Source organism: Ovis aries, chromosome 3 (genome assembly GCF_016772045.2).
Source record: "Ovis aries strain OAR_USU_Benz2616 breed Rambouillet chromosome 3, ARS-UI_Ramb_v3.0, whole genome shotgun sequence".
In the NCBI taxonomy this organism is placed as follows: domain Eukaryota; kingdom Metazoa; phylum Chordata; class Mammalia; order Artiodactyla; family Bovidae; genus Ovis; species Ovis aries.
Genome location: NC_056056.1, coordinates 45,537,954 through 45,558,731, shown reverse-complemented (window position 1 = coordinate 45,558,731; position 20,778 = coordinate 45,537,954). Strand labels below are relative to the sequence as shown.

At 37.6% G+C, this 20,778-nt stretch overlaps 1 protein-coding gene across 24 annotated transcripts in view; it reads left to right on the top strand.

Annotated features, from left to right (window-relative positions):
* Positions 1-20,778, top strand: part of EHBP1 (EH domain binding protein 1) — a 356,949-nt gene that overhangs the window by 5,995 nt on the left and 330,176 nt on the right. The gene's annotated exons all lie outside the window — the stretch shown is intronic.

Below are 20,778 nucleotides of genomic sequence, written 5' to 3'. Positions count from 1 at the left end.
GGCTCAGAGGACTGTTACTATGAGAGCACACTAAGTACAGCAGACTTGGTCTTGAGGTCTTGCATCATAAGTGTTAGGATAACTTTGATTTTTATAATTTTAAGGAGATGTAAAAATGGCTATTGAAATATTGCAAACACATGCATATATTTTGATTAACACACATGTCTATGTTTCAATAGAGTTTTAATACAGAAATCTATTCTTGTAGGGTGGTGCTGATTTTTTTTTTCTTTTGCTTAAAATAAAGAATTTTTCATTATCTGATTAATAGAATGCTAGTCCATACAACCTTAGAAATTCTTTTGTTATATGCTTAGTCAGGCAACTGTATTTTATTTTAATTGCCTAATGAGATACATTTCTTGGCCAGACTTAAGGAAGCAATTAGTAGTGCTGGTCTATGATTTTCTGCTTTCACTTGAGCAAAGTAAACTTAGGGCATTCTTGTCACTGCCCTGAATGATAAGCAAGAAGAATTCTTATTGGGCTTCCCTTGGAGCTCAGCTGGTAAAGAATCTGCCTACAATGCAGGAGACCTGGGTTCGATCCCTGGGTCAGGAAGATCCCCTCGAGAAGGAAATGGCCACCCACTCCAGTATTCTTGCCTGGAGAATCCCATGGACAGAGAAGCCTGGCAGGCTACAGTCCATGGAGTCACAAAAAAGTCAGACATGACATAGAGACTAAACTACTACTATTCTTATTAGAGGAAAAAAGTTAATCTTAAGAAAATGGTACTTTGGGTTTTGATTTATTGTGGTGATTAAGCAGTATTACTGCAAAAATAAGTCCATTTCATTGTTCACACAGACTGTAATATCATGTCTGTATTAATTTTTCTTTTTATAAGATGAAAAACAACTTGCTCTACTCTAGAACTCTTAAAGCATATCTGAATATTTATTTGGAAACTAGTTTCCAAATACTTTTCTCTTAAACTTGTTAAAATGTTATGTGCAACTCAGGAAGTGCATGTACTGATTACCTACTTTATAGGTAGGTAGCTTTAGAGTTGAATATGAAATAATCCCCACCCTCAAGGCGTTCACCCTCAAGGAGTCTAGGGCAATGACAGGTCATGTAAATAAAGTCTCTGTGATAGGTGCAATAATATAATGTAGGGATAGATGTAGGGATCTTAATCTATCTCCATCCCCTAACAGATATTCTTGGGGACAGGTTATTTACTCCTCTGAGATAATTTTCATATTGAGAAAGGTAATAATGGTATCACTTCACAGAAAGGGTTATTGTGAAGATTAAAAGAGTTAAGACATGTAAAATGCTTGGAACAATGTCAGGCACATAGTAAATGCTCAACAAATGCCGTTTTTACTTACAAAGTTAGCAGAGAAGGAAATAACTCTTTAAGGGTTCATGCATTGGAGAAGGAAATGGCAACCCACTCCAGTGTTCTTGCCTGGAGAATCCCAGGGACGGGAGAGCCTGATGGGCTGCCGTCTGTGGGGTCGCACAGAGTTGGACACAGCTGAAGTGACTTAGCAGCAGCAGCAGCAGGGTATGGGATGACTTTCTGGGAGCTGAGCTGAGTTTTGAAAGGTTCATAATAATTGGCCAGGAAGCTAAAGGGGAAGAAATGAAGGATATTCTAGATGAAGCAACTGCTTATGCAAAAGCATGGAGGTGTGTGGTATGCCGGAAGTTCATGCAGTGTAACTGGACTACGATGGGCCTTAAAGTGGGAGGAGTGCAGTTTTAGAGGCAGGCAGCGGTGAAGTGTTGTTATACATGCCTTGGACTTTATTCTGTGGGTGATGGAGAGATACTAAAAGGTTTTGAGCAGAAGAGACTTTAGGTTTGAAGAAAAGTGAAAGTGTTAGTGACTCGGTCCTGTCCATCTCTTTGCGAACCGATGGAGTGTAGCCCGCCAGGCTCCTCTGTCCATGGAATTCTCCAGGGGAGAATACTGGAATGGGTAGCTGGTCCCTTCTCCAGAGGATATTCCTAACCCAGGGGTTGAACCTGGGTCTCTGCGTTACAGGTGGATTCTTTACCATCTGAGTCACCAGGGAATCCTGACTTTAGATTTTCATTCTGGAAAATCATTTGGATGACAGTGTGAGGTAAGGATCATAGTGGAAAGGGTAAGTGGAGGCTGTGACAGTAGGGTAGCTATTGCAATGGGTAAGGTGAGAGAAGAGGCTTAGACTAAGGCAGTGGCAGAGAAAGTGGGGAGAATAGAGTAGAGGGACACTTAGGACACAAAATGGATAATACTTAATGGTCATTTCAGTATGGGTCTGAAAAGGATGAGGACGAAGGAGAGGGAAAGGTCTGAGTTGACGCCCAAGTTTCTGGCTTGGAGGACTAGTGTACTACTAACTCAACTAGGAAATACATGAGGAAGTTCCTGATTACAAGTTACTCTCAACTTGGTCTTATACTGGGGGCATCAACTGTAAGATGGTTAAATTTGAATCTCTTTTCTTAAGGGAAATAGAACATATCAGGTGATTCTTTATTCACAACATGTGTTTCTTCCCCATAGTCTGTCTCATTCCTTGATTTTATTTTTCCTTGAGAAATATGTATGTTACTGTTAATGTGTCACAAGGTAAAAGCCAAGAATGAAATTTAACTTGATTATTTATGAATAGATGACTCAATTACTTTTAGGCTTGGACATTATGGTATACCTATTAAATTAGATCTTTATGATAAGGTCTGGCCTTAACATAAGAAGCATTTGGATATTGTAAAATTTTTAGATGTGTAGTTCTAAATATGTTCCATTTTCCCCCATCTCATTTAAAAATACAGTTTAAAGTTAACAAGGTGACAGTGCCCAAAGAATAATACATTTGTTTGATGTACTGGAATTTTATGTATAAGTGGATCCTTAAATAGAGCTTTAAAATCTTTTCATTATATAAAAATTTGTTGTAATAAGTTTTTAGTTAATATTCTTTTTGCTTTACTTTGCATAAGGTCCTTGTGATAAATAGAGGTTAGGCCAAATTTCTATACTTAAATCCTGTAGCTCTCTTTTTTAATTTTTCATACTTCATTTTGCAAGAATTTTTCATGCCTCATGCTTGCAAGAATTTTTAAATTACTGAATATGTATGCTGAATTAGAATCTATTTAAAGGACATACGAATAAAAATAGACTTGTACACATAGTAAGAACATGCATTTTTTCAGTTACGTATACATTTTAGGTATTGTTTTGAGGGTATGGAAAAATAAAAGAGGAAGGAAATTTATAGATGCCAATTGAGTAAAGGGAAAGAGGCTTTGAAGATAAATTGCAGGTGTTGAGAGGATAAGAAAATGATCTAATATACATTAGAGAAGAAGGAATAAACTATAAAAAGAACAGCCAGCATTCCATTAGTATTGTGCCTTTGTAAGTAAACTATGTATACATGTGCCATACCTTTTAGAACTTTGCTACTCCAAGTGTTTTCTGAGAAACAGGAGAATTTGCAAAGGCTGGGAATGAATCTGTTAGAACTGCTGTCCCTCAGGCCTTGCCCTAGACTTACTGAATCAGGATCCTCATTTTAATGAGATCTATACTGTGGCTTCCCTGATACCTCAGTTGGTAAAGAATCTGCCTGCAATGCAGGAGACCCCGATTTGATTCTTGGATCGGGAAGATTCCCTGGAGAAGGAAAAGGCTACCCACTCCAGTATTCTTGGGCTTCTCTTGTGGTTCAGCTGGTAAAGAATCCGCCTGCAATTTGAGAAATCTGGATTTGATTCCTGGGTTGGGAAGATCCCCTGGAGAAGGAAAAGGCTACCCATTTCAGTATTCTGGCCTGGAGAATTCCATGGACTCTCTAGTTGCAAAGAGTCAGACATGATTGAACAACTTTCACTTTCTTTATACCATGCATATTAAAGTTTAAGAAACAGTATTTTAAAATAATGTTTTCAGCCTAAGTGCCCATTCATGACTTCAGGATAAAGTATACTGATTTCTGCATGAATTTGAAACTCAAGGGAACGAAGATGAAACTTCAGGATTCAAGAAGGGCATAGTGTGTTGATGGAAGAGGTTAGTGGAAATCAGGATATGTTTTCCTAGGAAGAGCATGTTATTTCTATGATTAAGGAGAGGAGAAATGTTTTCCATGTTCTCTTGTTATGGCTGTAGGTTATGAACCTGGGCGTGATAGGTAACAGGATGAAGGTAGGGGGTTTCAGGAAGCCATCTTTAAGATCTAGGCCATGAGCAAACTCACGGCGTTTTACCCTTGATCAAAGGATGGATTCTATTTAGGGGGTTTGGGGTTTCTGCTTTCTTATACTTTTCTTTGTTGCTGTCTTACAGTATTTTGCATTTGCCCAACATGGTGTCTAACTTTGTTGCATTTGTTGTGACAAATGCACTGTTGCACTTTGTCAACAGTGTCTAACATAATTCTTTCTTGATGTGGCTCTAGAAGTTATGTCAGGAACAAAAACCAGAAAGACTTCTATTCATCTGAGAGGATACTGTTAAGTCTTGTTCCTCATCACTCCATAACCAGGTAGAGGCTCCAGTAAATTTGAAGATGTTAAGTGTTTATATTCCCCTTCTCTTATTGTTGTCCCCAAGTCATTTAATTATTAATCTCACTTAACTGATGTAGCTGTTGGCAAGTGGTGAGACTGGCCACTAGAGATGACTCTGTGACAAAGACTAGCTGTCTTTCCTCTCTTGGTTTGTTTCTTTTCCTATTCTTCTTTTTAAAAAATATCACCTGCAGGTCTTTAGATTCCTGAGAGAAGTCTTATATGAGCTCTCAATGGCTATTCAGCTGTTTAAGGAAACTACTTGAAAGTTGGCAAGTTGTGGTTATGATCATTTATTTTACAGAACTCAGTTCCAATAGGAGCTCCCTAATACTTGATGAGAACTATTATGAGCATGTATTATATTTTCTGTGTATATCTCTGTATCGTCTATATATGTGAACATATTTTATCTGTTTTTTATATTTCTTCTATGTGAGTTTTTAAAAAGTATTTAAAGTACCATAAACTTTTCCCCAAAAGGCATACATATATTGGTTTCTGGTTTTTCTGTCATGTAAGAATTCCTTTTTCTTATTTTTAAATATAGTTTTAATTATAATTTATTTTTAAAATAGGTGACACAATCACATGGTTCAGAATTCTAGAGGTACAAAAAGGGGTTTATATCCCTGAAAGTAACCCCTCATTTTCTCCATTATTCCACAAGTTTTTGCACAGCTGTGACCTCAGGATTTGAAAAGTGAAAAAGTAGCTTTTTCCAGAGCTTAAGTGTGTGACGCTAGCCTGTTGGATAAAATATGAACTCCTTAATCTGATGTTCCAGGCCCTCTGTAACTGATCCCAAGTTAGTTTTCCAGTTGGACATTAGAATGCTACATGCACTGTGAATATTAACTTGAGTTTATAGAGGCCAAGTTATATTAATAAGTACTTATTCAAATCCACTTCTTTGGGTGACTTAAGCATTTCTCTGTTGCTTTAATGGAATGAATTAGAGGAACATTTGCCTTGATATAAAGAACATACTTTCGAAATACATTAAAAAATAATAATTGAAAACAAGCTTGGTGTGTTTTAAGAGTATCTGGAAGGTTGGTGTGTCTGCAGCACAGTAGAACAAGGTGTAAAATGGTAACAGGTGAGGATTGAGTAGGTAGGGGTTAGGTCACATGTGGTCTTGAGGTCATGGTAAGGCTTTTGGATTTTAAGTGTGATAGGAAGCCATTGGAGAGGTTTGAGCGGGAAAGTAATATGATTTACATTTTAAAAAGACTATTCTGGATACTTTGTGAAATGTGAAATATTCTGAGTAAAAATAGAAGCTAAGATACTATTGTAGTAATCCAAGGAGCAGAGGTCGTGGTGGAGGTGGTGAGAAATGACTGGATGTATGTTGGGAACACATAGACATGCTCCTACCACACTTTATTGAGGTATAGCTTACACTTTTACATAAATAAGATGCATTCATTTAAAGTATATAGTGCAATAAGTTTTGACAACAGTATTAACCCATGTGACTAGAAATAGATTTCTTGAAGGTGTAGTTGACAGGAGTTAATGATGGATTAGATATGTAAAGTGAGAGATCGCTAATGACTAGGGTTTTGGCCTGAGCAACCAGGTGAATGTAATACTAATTACAGGAATGGGGAACACCCAGGAGGAGAAAGTTTGTTGTGTAGGAGAAATCAAGAATTGGCTTTGCTTTCTTAAAGCTTGGGACATCCAGCTGAAGATTTTAATTAGGCAGTTAATTTAAGAATCTTGAGCTCAGGGGAGAGAAGAGGTCAGAGTCTCATAGTTTACAGATAGAATTTATAACTAAAGGGCTATAGGCAATTTTCTGTGATGCTCATAGAGATTAAGAGAACTGAGGTCTGAGCCTTGGGACATTTCAACATATAGAGGAGGGGAGGAAGAGGAAGAACCAGCAAAGGAGACTGAAAACAATCAGTAGTGAGGTAGGAGAGAAATTAGGAGTGTGTGCTTTCCAAGGAATGAAGTGCAAAATGTACCAGAAGAGTGGTTCACCGTGTCAAATACTTTTGAGAGTTTGAGCCAGATTACCACTGGATTTGCAAGTTGGAAAGAGTTGATGACATTGAGGAGCGGTTTGGATCTTCCGTGGTAGCTCAGCTGGTGAAGAATCCACCTGCAATGTGTGAGACCTAGGTTTGATCCCTGGGTTGGGAAGATCCCCTGGAGAAGGGAAAGGCTACCTACTCCAGTATCCTGGCCTGGAGAATTCCATGGACTGTCTAGTCCATGGGGCCTCAAAGAATCGGACACAACTGAGCAACTTTCACTTCATGTTGGGTGGAATGATGAGGCTGAAAGCATAATTAAATTGAGTTAGAGGAAAGGAGGTGGATACAGAGTCAGTATAGATAATTTTGTTGGAAAATTTTGCTACAAAATGGAGAACTGGAGTACCTGGAGAGGGACAGGAGGTCAAGGTGTACCTTTCACATGGAAGATATTGCAGCATGTTTTAATGCTGATGGAAATAGTTGGTAAAGAAGGAAAAAGTGATGATGTGCTGGAAGAGGAAGTAACTTCAGGAGAAAGAGAGGAAGGGAACAGGATCCAGTACACAAATGGAAAGGCTGAACTTAAGTAGTGTGTGTGTCAGTTGCTCAGTCGTGTCTGACTCTTTGCGACCCCATGGACTGTAGCCTGCCAGGCTCCTCTGTCCATGGAATTCTCCAGGCAAGAATACTCGAGTGGGTTGCCATTTCCATCTCCAGGGGATCTTCTCGACCCAGGGATTGATCCGGGGTCTTCTGCATTGCAGGCAGATCCTTTACAGTCTGAGCTACAGAGAATCCCTGAACTTGTAGAATCAGGGACAATTCATTGTTACAAGGAGGGAAGCAGAGTACACGGATGAGAAGCATTTATGTTGGTAGATTTGGTGGGGGAGGATGTAGATGTTCTGTTGGCTTCTGTTTTCTTAGGGAAATAATATTAGGGGTCATCATCCAAGGGGGAGGTAACAGAAAGTTATTGAAGGATTAACAGGAGAGAAGGTCTGAAATTGTTAAAACAAGAATGTATTGAATAGGAAAATGTTGAAGGATTACTTGGTAGTGCTGAGGGTGTTCTTAACATTGTGGTCGTTAATTTAAAGTGAATGCACCAGCAGGTTTGCATATTTTAATTCAGTTATGTTATGTTCAGTACTTGGATGCAAGCATGGAATAGGCAGACTTGGATTTAACCAGGGATGGGTTATGTCAGGAATATATAACAGAGGAAAAGAAGGGCAAGGAAATTAGGAGTGAATGCATGGGGAGTGGTTATAGTGATGAAGTACAGGATAGAAGAGGAGGAAAATGACATAAGAGATAGGCTGGTCAATAGAGAAGTGAAGAGGATAAAAACTGTGAGATGTTAAAAAGATTCAGTAGTTGTTGGGATTGGGATATCAGTGAATGAGCTGGAAAACTGGGAGGTGAGAGAGTGAGATGCTTGATTTTGGAGGATGTGGTTAATAGTAATGACAATATATAGGTGGCGGGTTCCTTTGCGTATTAGTTAAAAAAATAAGCACACAACTTAAGTGTGTTTTTAGTTAATATGCTTTGTATGTTAAATATGAGTATACCTTAATTTCTCTTTCTTTCTTTAAAATAAATTTAAGTAAAATAGGTCATCTTTTTGTATCAGTACCCTGGGGGGCTTTCATTCCTCTTTAAAGACTTGTAGCTGTTAGGGTGTGACCATAGTAGTTGATGGTTGAGATGGAATGGAGGAAACGAATTTTAGCAGTGAAGAGGGCAATTAGGGAATTTAGAGGCTAAGGGATAAATTATGTGGCTCTTGAAATTGCTGAGACGCTGAGAATAATTGGAAGAGAAATGGTTAAGACAGGGAGTCAAGTGCTGAAATCTTAGTGAATGAGGGGAGGGGTGGAGCAAAAAGTTTTACTTTTTGAAACTTTCTATGACAAGTTTATGTGGATTTTAAACCTTATTCTTTGAAACAAAAATAAGTCTTCTTTTCCACTTGATGAATCGTCAGAGGTAGATGTAATTTTGTTGTTGTTTAGTCACTAAGTTGTGTTTGACTCTTTTGAGACCCTATGGACTGTAGCCCCTCCAGGTTCCTTTGTCCACGGGATTCTCCAGGCTAGAATGCTGCAGTGGGTTGCCATTCCCTTCTCCAGGGGATCTTCTCAACCCAGGAATTAAAACCCGCTTCTCCTGCATTGGCAAGTGGATTCTTTACTACCCTGGGAAACCCAGATGTAATTTTAATAGAGAATAAGTTGAGTTGTTACTTTGTTACTAATTTTATTTTAGTGTTTCATGGGCTGATTTTTTTTTAAAAAACTGGATTATGTGCAGTATTTTATTGAGATTTTAAGTGCTTATTTTATGTGAAGTTCAGTTGTACAAAACTCAGTTGTGATGGTTTAAGGAAAATAGTGGATTGTCCTTATGCTGTAGTTGGATATTGTAGTGCTTATATCACAGTTGTCTTTACACCAGACTCAGTATGCCTCTAGTCATTGGCTACTTTGGCCTCATCCAGGTTGCCTCTTTTGTAAGTAAAGTTTTATTAGAATATGCCCATGTCCATTTGTTTATTATCTATGGCTGCTGTCATACTAAATGGCAGAGTTGAGTAGTTGTTACATAGACTGTCACTGCAGTTGGAAATGTTTATTATCTGGTCCTTTAAGAAAGCTTATTCTGCTCTAAATCTTTGGAGTTACTCCTAATCATTAGTTACAGCTAATGTTTGTGGAATCTAGAGTCTGGTAGCTTTTCATTTTCTGTCTGCCCAACCTCCAAACTATTAATTTAATCTTACTATAGTCTTGACTGCATAAGCAATAGAGGAGAGCCCATTGTGCCTGCTCTCCAGCCCTATGGAAGAAACTTTAGAATAGCTTTGAGGAGCATTCAGATCTGTGTATGGATAAATAACATGTGTTTTCTGAGTGTGGCCTTGGGCAAATTACTCAATCTCTTAGTAACTCATCTGTAACATGGTAATGGTAATAACAGTGCTTCCAGCATAGAGTTGTTTTGATGATTAGAGAGAATACTTGTAAAGTGGTTAGAACAGTGCCTGACATACAGTAAGCACTCAGTAAATGTTGCCTATTATCTTTATCCAATTATTTAAGCAATACATGGTGAAAAGAACCATCTAGAGAAAACGAGTAGGGTAATCGAGAAGACGACTGAAAGTATGACTTGAAGATTTAAGAGTGTTTGAGGAAGATGAACTAGCACAGAAGCTCGAGTGACCTGAGAGGTGTAAACCAAGGAGCATGATAGCAGAAGCACTGTGCTGAAATGAACTATGTTCTGACAATATTTGGCTTCTAGGGGAAAGGAACTACATATTTTTGCTCCTGGAGCAAAATGGGTTCATATAGTTTTATAACTTTTTTTTTTGATAATCACTTAAAGTAAGTGATTTTTGGCTAAAGAACATGGCTTAAGGGAACTTGGTTCCTTCAGAGTAGAATTAACTTGCCAGCATACGTGTGTGTGTCTGTCTGTCTGACCGTCCATGATAGTGACGATTCATGATATTTAGGATATATTTCTTTCTTTTTTTTTTTTAGGATATATTTCTTTATGACAATTTTCTTTAAATTTTTTTTCCTCTACCATCACTTTTATAATGACCCCATGAAATAGATTATGTCTTTTGGTAGTATGTTTTTAAAATGAATTTTAAGGGATTATGTGAAGATGTTCTGCACTTATGATTTAGTTTAGTTTCACACTAGTTTTGTAATTGGATGCTCAGGGAACTTAAAATTAGGCATTTCTAGAAATGTGCTATTGGTGCATCAATGTGTTCTAATTTTGTGGAAAATTTCAACAAAAGAGTCACTGAAGTAGTTCACTGCATGTTGTAAAAATAGTCCAGTGTGCTAAAGAGAAAAAATGTACAAGCATTTTAAACTGAATGTTCAGTAGAGATGTTCATATTCTGCTTATTTTTTTAAAGAAGTGGAACTGAGTTTGTGAAATGGGGACAGTAAAATTACTGCAGAATGCCATACATGTGTCTTATTTTTCACTCTTATAGTGATATTTTTAGGCAGCCTTGCTGATAGACACCTAAAAAATTTCTTTGGTTAGTTTGATCTATTAAAAAGTTTCCTGATGTTATTAATCCTGGTGTTGTTATTATTGAAATGCTTCTTAAAAAACACTTCTAAAAATTGGCTTTGTTGCTTCAATAACAACAACAAAAGATTGACTTTAATACAGAGTTTATCACTTAAAAGTTGATACTCTGACAATATCCAAAAGAGTTTGTTGACTAATTTAGGGTTATAGTTAGAACAGAGATAGTCTTAGAGGAGCAGAGAGTACATGTTACTAGGCACTTAGGAGCTACCACTGGACGCTGGACTTGGTTCTGAGTTTTCTGTCAGCTGTGGCGAAAAGGGAAGCACATTGGCTCACTGAGTATTGCTTCTGGCTAAAGAAGATACTCAAAATCATTTGCAGAGACTTTTGTTTTTGTTGTTCAGTCACTACGTTGTATCCAACTCTTTGCAACCCCATGGACTGCAGTACACCAGGCTTCCTTGTCCTTCACTGTCTCCCAGAGTTTGCTCAAATTCATGCCCATTGAGTTGGTGATGCTGTCTAACCATCTCACCCTGTGCTGCTCTCTTCTCCTTTTGCCTTCAGTCTTTCCCAGCATTGGGATCTTTTCCAATGAGTTGGCTCTTTGTATCAGGTGGCCAAAATATTGGAGTTTCAGCTTCAGTATCAGTCCTTCCAATGATTATTCAGGATTGATTTCCTTTAGGATTGACTGGCTTAAACTCTGTGCAGTCCAAGGGACTCTCAAGAGTCTTCTCTAGCACCACAGTTCAAAAGCATCAATTCTTCCTTCCTCAGCTCTTATGGTCCAGCTCTCATATCCATACATGTCTACGGAAAGAAATCATGGCTTTGACCATACAGACCTGTGTCAGCAAAATGTCGTCTCTGCTTTTTGATATGCTGTGTAGGTTTGTCCTAGCTTTTCTTCCAAGGAGCAAGTGTCTTTTAATTTCATAGCTGCAGTTACCATCTGCAGTGATTTTGGAGCCCCAAGAAAATCTATCACTGCTTCTAATTTTTCCCAGCTATTTGCCATGAAGTATGGGACCAGATGCCATAATCTTCCTTTTTTGTATGTTGAGATTCAAGCCAGCTTTTTCACTGTCCTCTTTCAACCTCATCAAGAAGCTATTTAGTTCCCTTTCACTTTCTGCCCTTAGAGTATCATCTGCATATCTGAGATTGTTGGTATTTCTCCCAGCAATCTTGATTCCAGCTTGTGGTTCATCCAGCCCAGAATTCTGCATGTAAGTTGAATAAACAGGGTGACAATATACAACTTTGACATACTCCTTTCCCAATTTTGAACCAGTCAGTTGTTCTATGTAAGGTTCTAACTGTTGCTTCTTGACCTGCATACAGGTTTCTCAGGAGACAGGTAAAGTGATCTGGTATTACCATCTCTTTAAGAATTTTCCATAGTTTTACTTTTGGTCTCAGAGGGAGAGGGAGAGGGTGGGATGATTTGGGAGAATGGGAATTCTAACATGTATACTATCATGTAAGAATTGAATCGCCAGTCCATGTCTGACGTAGGGTGCAGCATGCTTGGGGCTGGTGCATGGGGATGACCCAGAGAGATGTTGTGGGGAGGGAGGTGGGAGCGGGGGTCATGTTTGGGAACGCATGTAAGAATTAAAGATTTTAAAATTAAAAAAATAAATTAATTAATTTAAAAAAAAAAAGAATTTTCCATAGTTTTTTATAGTCAATGAAGCAGAAGTAGATTTTTTAAAAAAAATTTCCTTGCTTTCTCTATGATCCAATGAAGATGTTTCTTAGAACTTAAAGCAGAATTTTTATTATGAAAAAAAGGTATGACATTGAATTAAGTCTCAAACTACAGTAGAAAGTCTCTGACTGCTCAGACTGTTAAATTGGATAATGTTTATAAGGATCCTTTGTAAGACCCTTTATGAGAGAATATGGCTGAGCAGCCTTGTTTTCTGATCATCTAGTTTAAATCAAGGATGAACCTCAGAAAATTTAGAAGAATGAATATTTAAGAGAAATAATCAGGTTCTATGCTGTACCATTCAGAAGCCGGTAACCACTTGTGGCTACTTCCATCTAAATTTAAATTACAAATTCAACTCCTCAGTCAGAGTAGCCACGTTTCAAGTGCTCCCTGGCCACATGTGGCTAGGGGCTACTATATTGGATAGTGCAAATATGGAAAATTTCCATCATCAAAAAAAGTTTTGTTGGACAGGACTGTTTTAGCCATTTCCTCTCAAAACTGACTGATTTCAGAATTGCTGGAGCACTCTGCAAACATAGAGATTTTTGTGGTCTTCAGTTCAGTTGCTCAGTTGTGTCTGACTCTTTGCGACCCCATGAATCACAGCACGCCAGGCTTTCCTGTCCATCACCAACTCCTGGAGTTCACTCAAACTCATGTCCATCAAGTCGGTGATGCCATCTAGCCATCTCCTCCTCTGTCGTCCCCTTCTCCTCCTGCCCCCAATCCCTCCCAGCATCAGAGTCTTTTCCAATGAGTCAACTTTTTGCATGAGGTGGCCAAAGTATTGGAGTTTTAGCTTTAGCATCATTCCTTCCAAAGAAATCCCAGGGCTCATCTCCTTCAGAATGAACTGGTTGGACCTCCTTGCAGTCCAAGGGACTCTCAAGAGTCTTCTCCAACACCACAGTTCAAAAGCATCAATTCTTCGGCGGTCAGCTTTCTTCGCAGTCCAACTCTCACATCCATACCATGACCACTGGTCTTGACAGTCCTCTAATTCTGTAGGTCTGGAAGAGTGCTGGCAAGTCTGTCATTTCAGAAGTTCCTCAATTGCCTAAGATCAACAAGTCAGGTTTTATGACTACCGCATTTGATTTTTCCTCAGGGATTTGGCAGATATTAGGTGGCAGTTCTTATTGGTATTCCAGAAGTTATTAAGTTGAAGATTTGAATTCAATTTTTTTCCTTTGATTCAGCTGTTTTATAATACGTGCGTGTGTGTGTTAAAAATGAGAGTGATGTACTTTAGCTGTGCCACATATAAAGCTGTCAGATTAATATAAATGTTTGAACAAGTTCATTGATTCATTAAAAAAAAGACTGCATAGTTTGTTCTCTTCCTTAGAAACAAGGACTGCTGGGGATAGCTAAAGGTAGGATATATTTATTTATTTATTTGACTGTACTGGGTCTTTGGAGAAGGAAATGGCAACCCACTCCAGTATTCTAGCCTGGGAAATCCCATGGACAGAGGAGCCTGGTGGACTGCAGTCCATAGGGTCGCAAAGAGTCGGACGTGACTAAGAGACTAACAGACATGCACACTGGGTCTTAGTTGTAGCATATAGGATCTCTAGTTGAGGCGTGTGGGATAGAAGCTTGGGCCCTCTGCGTTGGGATCCTGGAGTCTTAGCCACTGGACCACCAGGGAAGTCCCAGAATGATTTTTTTTTCTTTTGAAGAAAAGTTTTGATGCTTTGAAGTACCCAAACTGTTATACTTGGAGGTGCCATACCTAGAGCTGCTGCCTTTTTCTTTTTTTTCCCTCTAGTATTCCTTAATTCTCACTTGTTTTTCTATTGCCACTGCCTTGGTAACATCCTTTATCATCTTTTACCAGGGTGCATGGTACTCAAACTGTGCACTGAGGAGCCTCGAAAGCACAGCAGAGAACTCACAGGTATTGCCAAGAGATGCTTAAGAATGTTGAGGGAAATACAGCAGCATCTGTTGGAAACCACGCAAAGTACAAGCTTGAGGTAGTTCATTTTGAAAATTAGATTTATATATTCCTTTCAGTGTTACCATATTTTTACAAAGCTGAGTTTTTGAGTTTTGTTGTGACAAAAAGCGAGTACCATGAGAAAATTTATGTGAAACAGGAAGAAGGTAGTGTCCAACCTGATTCTAATGTTGTTTGCTTTGCTCAACACAAGTTGTTAGGACATATATCCTTCTTAAGCTGTTTGGACCTGACTGTTTAAGCAGAATGGTTAGGTATTTCTTTTGGCCTGTGAAAACATTACTGATACAGTAAGGACCTTGTAAACCCAGAAAACTTGGGAACCTCTAGTATAGGTAGATAGCCCTTAACTCTTGTGATAGCCCTTAACTCTTTCCTTGCCTCTTTTGGTCCTTTGTATTGTTGCCATTGTTATCCTTCTCAAAGGAACCTTCTAGATTTCCCCTTTGTTTCTAGGATACTGTTAGTATGATAACTTTAATCTTTTAAATTTATCTTCATTCTGTTTTGCTAGTCTTTTCCAGTTATTTCCCTAAAGCTTCTACAAGCTTGTTTACCAAATGCAAATAGTTTCCCTCAAATGTTATCTTCCATTCTTTGCTATTCCCCTCCAAAAATCATTAAATGCAAAGAGCAAGTAGTAATATACTCTTATCACAAACTGACTTAATTGAAATTGAGTTTATTCATGCAATAAGTGGGTTTAGAAATTGAGTTTAATGGTTCAGCTTTAATTTGAAGTGTACTCTAATTTACAAAATAATCTTAAAAAATTGGTTACTTCATTTTTACACTTTTTGTTGAAATTATTTTAGGTTTACAGAAGAGTTTCAAAGATAATATAGAGAGTTCTTGTATACTTCTTATCTCAGATTCCTTTGAGTGAAAATAGGGTAAGTAAACTTACCAGGCCGTTTATCAAAACCAGGAGATTAACATTAGCATAGTGCTCACAGGCCAAACTGCACTGATTTGGGCTTCACTGGCCTTTCCACTGATGGCCATTTTCTGTTTGAGGGCACAGTCTAGGTTGCCACATTGCATTTTGTTGTCACATCGCCCTAGTCTTCTCCAGTCTTTGACAGTCTACCAGTCTTTCCTCGATGATTTTGATGAGTGCTGCTGATTTTGTAGAATGTTTCTCAAGTTGAGTTTGATGTTTCTGTAATGGTTAGACTGGGGCTATGGATTTGGGGAAGATGCGACCAAGGTGAAGTGCCCGCATCACATCATAGCAGAGAGCACATGATAGACGTCAGCCTCGCTTATGACTGCTGATGTTCCCCTTGATGACTTGGTTAAGGTGGGGTCAGCCAGGTTTCTCCACTGTTGTTCTGTCTCTCTCCATTCTCCATACTCAGTACTCCATACTCTCCATGCTCTGTTTACTAGCTACCGGTCGCGGAGTCCAGTATACACATGGGCTGGAGAATTAAGTTCTAGTTCTTGGAAGGAGGGGTGTCAAAAACTTTGAGGACATATGTTAAAATCACCCCCAAATTAATAAAGTTTAGAAGAGAGCTACTTTGAAGTTATGTTAATATCCTGTTTCTGTTTAAAATTTCAATCACTAATTTTCAGTTCATTAGTCAGTTTTGCCTGTGGTACTTATCTAGTATTCTAACAATGATTTTCTATTTCCCTTATTCTTCTTTTATTATTTGGAGTTCTTTTGTAGAACAAAGTTGACCTTTTCTGTTGTTTATTCAGTTATGTATTTATATCAGTTTGGGCTTGTAGATATTTATAAAATAACCTTTTAATATTGTAACTGCCTTTGGTACTAAGGTTCTGGTAGGAGGTATATTGTTGGAGCTTTTTTTTTTTTTTTTAAGAAATCTTTATTTTTAAACAATTTCAGAATAACAGTAAAGTTGCAAAAATAGTACAAAGAATTAATTCCTGTATGCCTTTCACCCATATTCCCCAGATGGCAACATTTTATGTAATGCTTTATCATTCTCTCTTGCTCTCTGTCATTTTTTCTCCTTAACATTAACCTTGATAGCCCTTTACTTATAAGTGCTGAAGTGTGCGTTTCTTAAAAACGAGAATATTTTCTCGCCTAGCCAAGGTTCAGTTTACCAAATCAGGAAATTAAACATTGATAAAATACTATTACTTAATTTATGGACCTAATTCAATTTTCTCCAGTTATCTCCACAATTCTGTTACAGCGAAAGAAGAATTTTCAAGGTCTGTACATTACATTTAGTTGTCATCTCTTTCCTCTCCTCTAATCTGATAGCATGCTTTAGTTTTTTGTTTTTCATGATCTTGATACTTTTGAAGATTTTGCTAAATTTGGTTTTGTCTGTTGTTTCCCATGATTAGGTTCAGACTATGAATATTTGGCAAGAGTACCAAAGTTATGCTGTGTACTCACTGTATCATATCAGCATATGATTGTGTGTATAAATATTCTGTTCTATATCTAATTTTTAGTTTTAGCATTCAGTGTGGTTACATTTGGGGCTTCCTAGTGGTAAAAAACCTACCTGCTAATGCAGGAGATGTAAGAGACTTGGGTTTGATCCCTGGGTCAGGAAGATCCCCTGGAGGAGGGTATAGCAACCCACTCCAGAATTCTTGCCTGGAGAAGCCCATGGACAGAGGAACCTAGAGGACTGTGGTCCATAAGGTCAAAAAAGAGTTGGACACGACTGAAGTGACTTAGCACGCATGCACACACATGATTATATTTTAGTCTGAGACACAAATAAGTTCTGTTTTTATTTGTATTTCACTTTAGAAAATCCCTCTATTCTTATTAAAGTCACTAGCTGATTAATTAATGAGATTTAAAAAAATTTATTTATTTATTGGCTGTGAAGGGTCTTCATTGCTGCACTCAGACTTCTCTAGTTGTGATGATCAGGGGATTACTCTCTAGTGCGGTGCAAGGGCTTCTCATTGTGATGGCTTCTCTGGTTCCTAGAGCCAGAGCTTCTAGGAACTCTGGCTTCAGTAGTTGCAGTACATGAGCTCAGTAACTGTGACAACCAGGCTTAGTTGCTCTGAAGTATGTGAGATCTTCCCGGAAAAGGGGTCGAATTGGTGTCACTTGCATTGCAAAGTGGATTCTTAACCATTGGACTATGAGAGAAGCCCCTAATTAATGAAATTTTTAAGTGGTTCCTCAAATAAGAACTTTTAAAAAGTCATATGATGTTGATTGGTCCCATTATTGGTGATGTTAACTTTGATCACTTGCTTGAAGAGTTGTCTGCCACATTTCTCCATTATAAAGTTACTGTTTTTTCTTTGTAGGAAGATACTTTGAGACTGCATAAATATCCTATTCCTAATCAGACTTTTATCCACTGTTTTTAGTGTTCAGTTTGATTATGTTTTTAATTCAAAACACAGGTGTATTTGTTTCTATTTGCATCCCCACTTTAGAAAAGCTTCCCCCATTCTTACTGAATTAATGTATTAATTAAGGGAATTTAAATGTGTTTCCCCAAGTAAGAGCTGGTTTTAAAAGAGTATATCTCCCTCATCCCATCTTTTCTTTTCCCACTGCCTTGTCCTTTGTCCGTTGTTCCACCCAGCCCCTGAATGTAGCTAGTTTCATTTTTCTGGCTTTCTTATTTTTAAAAACAGATTTATTGAGAGATAATTCATATACTATACAGTTCACCCTTTTGAAGTGCTCAATTCAATGGTTTTAGTTTATTCCTAGAGTTGTAAAGCCATCATCACAATCTAATTTTAGAACCCTTTCATCACTTCCAAAAGAAACCCATACTCATTAGCAATCACTCCCTATTCCTCTGGAATTCATCGCCTCCCCTCTTCCTCTTACACCTGCTACTGCCCTATCCCTGCGCTCAGCAACCATTACTCTACTTTCTGTTTCTCCTAATTTGCCTTCTCCAGACATATATGTAAATAGAGTCATACTTTATGGTCTTTCTTTCAGTTAACATAATGATTTCAGGATTCACCCATGTGTAGTGTGTATCAATACGTGACATTACTGAATCATATTCTATTGTATGAAAATACTGCATTTTATTTATTCTAAGAGGGCATTGGGTTTTTACACTTTTTGGCTATTATTGGTAATGTTGATATGAACATTTTTGTCCTGGGTTTATGCCTAGAAACGGAACCAGTAAATCATGTGGTAACTTTAACTGATGTTTTGCCATGATTTTTTCATGTATTTATTGGCTATTTGCATATATTTGTTTGGAAAAGATGTGTATTCTGATCCTTTGCTCATTTTTAATTGGATTTTTTTTATCATTTTAGCAGTGCAATGTAGGAGTGTATATTTCAGATATTATACACTTGTCAGATATGTAATTTGCAAATATTTTCTCATTCAATGAGTAGTCTTCACTTTCTTTTTTTAAATTGTGATATAGTTGATTACAATATTATGTTAGTTTCAGGTGATATAACAGTGATTCAGTTACATACATACATATAGAGATATATTCTGCTTGGGATTGCATTGAACCTGTAGATCAAGTAAGGAAGAACTGACAACTTGGCAATATTGCCTCTTCTTATCTATGTACAAGGTATTTCTCCATTTATGTAGATTTTTGAAAATTTCTTAAGAGTTTTTTCCTTTTAAGCACTGTTTTTCTGGTTCCCACAACTTTTGCTAAGCTATATTTTCATTTTCATTTGTTCAGCATTTTAAACTTTCTCTTGAGACTCCTTTGACCAATGTGTTGTTTAGAAGTTCATTATTTGATCTCCCAGTATTTCTAGCTATCTGTTGTTGATTTCTAATTCCATTCCATTGTGTAAGAGAGCATACTTTGTATAATTTAAATTTTAAAAACTTTGTTAAGATGTATTTTATGGCCCAGAATTTGTTCCATCTTGGTGAATGTTACATGTGAGCTTGAGAAAAATGTGTGTTTCTGCTCTGGTTGGATGAAGTACTCTATAGATGGTGCTCTTCAGTTCAACTATGTCCTTACTGGGTTTTAGGCCAGCTGGATCTTTTAATTCCTGAATGAGGGGTATAGAAGTCTTTAGCTACAGTAGTAAATTCATCCAGTTCTCTTTACAATTCTATCAGTTTTTGTCTCATATATTTTGATGCTCTGCTGTTAGGCTCATACGAAGTAGGGACTGTTATGTCTTCTTAAGAGAACTGACCCCTTTATCATTATGTAATGTCCATCTTTATCTCTTAATATTCCTTGCTGTAAAGTCTGCTTTGTCTGAAATTACTATAGCTACTTCAGCTTTTTTTGATTAGTGTTAGTGGCATATCTTTTCCTTTCCTTCACTTTTAATCTGTGTGTGTCTTTATATTAAAAGTTGGTTTGTTTTAAACATTTATGTAGTAGACTGTAGTTTAGTTGTATCATTTTTAATCCATTCTAAAACGCTGTTTAATTAGTTTATTTAAACCATGTGAAGATGATTACTGATACAGTTGGATTAATATCTACCATATTTGTTACTGTTTTCTATTCTCTGCTCTATTCTTTGTTTCCATTTGTCTTCCACTCTTTTTCTGCCTCTGTTTGTTTGCTTCTTTTCCTTCTTCAGTTGTAACGGAACATTTTATATGATTCTACTATTTGTCCTCTCCAGTACTCTTCATTTCACTTATCTATAGACTCTAATCACCTGGAAAATCCCATGGACGGAGGAGCCTGGTAGGCTGCAGTCCATAAGGTCGCTAAGAGTCGGACACGACTGAGCGACTCCACCTTCACTTTTCACTTTCATGCATTGGAGACAGAAATGGCAACCTGCTCCAGTGTTCTTGCCTGGAGAATCCCAGGGACGGGGGAGCCTGGTGACTGCCATGTATGGGGTCGCACAGAGTCAGGCACGACTGAAGCGACTTAGCAGCAGCAGCAGCATATACATTTTATTTCTTTTTAAAAATGATTTTATTTACTTATTAATTTTTGGTTGCACTGGGTCTTTGTTGTTGCATGCAGGCTTTCTCTAGTGGCAGGCCGGGGCTACTCTTCATTGTTATGCTCAGACTTCTCATTGAGGTGGCTTCTCTTATTGCAGATCACAGGCTCTAGTGCTTGGGCTTCATTCGATGTGGTTCATGGGCTTAGTTGCTCCGCATTGTGTGGAATCTACACAGACCACCGATCGAAAGTGTGTCCCTTGTATTGGCAGGCAGATTCTTATCACTGTACCGCCAGGAAAGTCCTCAGTTCTATTAAAAAAAATTTTTTTTTTTAGTTATTGCCCTTGAGGATGCAATATACATTTACAGCTAATCCAGGTCCTCTTTCAAATAACACTACACTATTTCACTGATATTACAAGTATCTTTTAACAGAATATTTCTAGTTTCTCCCTTCTGTCCTTCTAACGTTGCTATCATTCATTTCACTTATCTATAGGCTCTAATCATCAAATGCATCATTGGTATTATTATTTTGAATAAACTGTTCTATGCTAGATCAATTAAGAATTATTAATTGATAAAAATGAAAAATTTTACTTTCCTTTCATTTTTCTTTCTCTGGTGCTTTTCCTTT